General features: G+C 37.5%; 1 long non-coding RNA gene across 1 annotated transcript; it reads right to left on the bottom strand.

The window, feature by feature from the left end:
• Positions 1–286: 286 nt before the first annotated feature.
• Positions 287–1,451, bottom strand: LOC139197848 (uncharacterized). The gene is made up of 3 exons (XR_011583223.1): positions 1,036–1,451; positions 820–891; positions 287–511 (listed from the first exon to the last, which is right to left on the bottom strand). It is a non-coding gene; the product is annotated as an uncharacterized lncRNA (long non-coding RNA).
• Positions 1,452–1,856: the final 405 nt, after the last annotated feature.

The following is a 1,856-nucleotide window of genomic DNA, read 5'->3' on the forward strand; positions in this document are numbered from 1 at the left end:
GTGGTAGTCACGTCAGCATTTAACAGACTAATGGATGAAAAATCTAACGGAGGTGTTATTTTGAAATAAAATGGTACTGGATGTATGAAAGTGAAATGTTTTAAAGTTGTTGTATGGAGTTGTAATTGACCTCAAATCTGAGGGGCTAGTATGTAATTTACTCCAAAAAGTATTACTATAATTTTTAAACTTCAAGATGAGGCGAAGGTGAAAATAAATAGTTTGAACAACTATTTATGTACAAATTTATGCACTTGATAATCACAAATGAGATCATAACATCCAAAAAATTAACGACTCAACCCAAAACTATGAAATACCAAATTAAATACAAAAACATCACAACCCCAAACCCAAACAAAACCTCAAATCAATTAAAAAAAATGGCCCAACCCGTGTCTCTCTCATTTTCCCCTTCCCTTGCTCTGTCTTCCCACCTATCTGTCTCAGTGTATATTCTCTATGCCTCTCACGAAATCAAAACTGCCAAAACCATGAACCAACAGAAAACCTGCAAAATACCATAAACCTCCAGCTATTTATACCTTGGCATATTCATTTTTTTACAACTATCACTTCAACGAACAAATGGATTCATCCACTAACAGCATAAAAAAATTTATATCACAATTGAACTTAACACTTTATGTCATCATCTCCCTCTCAATGTTCCATGTTTTCCATACAAACCAAAACCAGAAAATTTTCAAAAATTGGAGTCGCTTGACTCATCTTTTTTCACAAATCACAAACCCCTTTTAATCCAACAATTGCAAATACATATTAAAATTGGGATAAACAGAAGCAGAGATAACACACCCAAAAAATAACAGTGTCGTTCCAATTCCTGCCAAATCCGAGATTTATGAACTGAGATAACAAAAACTGCAACTGATCACAAAGCCAAACGGTTAGGGTTTGGTCCAAACTGACAAAAATCGAAGGGGCAATAATCTGAAATTACAGTTCTAAAAATCAAAATACATTACGAAAAATAACAAATAATTTGTGAAGCAGAGCAGAAGCGCGATTTACCTCGACGCTTATGTAGAGGGTTTGGAGGATGGCTTCCTCGTAGTGGTCCATGCGACCAATTTGATAATAAGTACTCTGAATCTCGTCAATCCCAGACGGATTCGAACGCAAAAAAGGCCAAATCTTCGCCCCTCCCGATGACAACTCTAGAAACAGTGACCAATTTTATGAAGCTGGACAAAACACCCACAACCCCACGTTTAAAAGGATCCAAAACCCTCCACAAATCAGTTACCAGAAATAAGATCTCTTAAAATACGAAAAATTTTGGGACAGAGAAGGAGCAGAAGAAAAACAGTGAGAATAAGGCACGGATCAGAGAAGGAGCAGAAGAAAGAAAGGTTTAAACGAAATAGAAAACTCTCGAACTCGAAGCGGACATATCGAACTCGAAGGAGCAGAAGGACGATACACAATTTATCTCTATATAAAGGAGAACGCAAATTTTAATAAATTTTTCATATTGTAAAAATGCTTCTCACTTCTTATAACTACAACAACAACAACAAAGCCTTTTCCCACTAAGTGGGGTCGGCTATATGAATCCTAGAATGCCATTGCGCTCATTTGTGTCATGTCCTCCGTTAGATCCAAGTACTCAAGTCTTTTCTTAGGGTCTCTTCCAAAGTTTTCCTAGGTCTTCCTCTACTCCTTCGGCCCCGAACCTCTGTCCCGTAGTCACATTTTCGAACCGGAGCGTCAGTAGGCCTTCTTTGCACATGTCCAAACCACCGGAACCGATTTTCTCTCATATTTCCTTCGATTTTGGCTACTCCTACTTTACCTCGGATATCCTAATTCCCAATCTTATCCTTTCTCGT

This window comes from Malus domestica, chromosome 07 (assembly GCF_042453785.1).
Source record: "Malus domestica chromosome 07, GDT2T_hap1".
NCBI classification, from domain to species: Eukaryota; Viridiplantae; Streptophyta; class Magnoliopsida; order Rosales; family Rosaceae; genus Malus; species Malus domestica.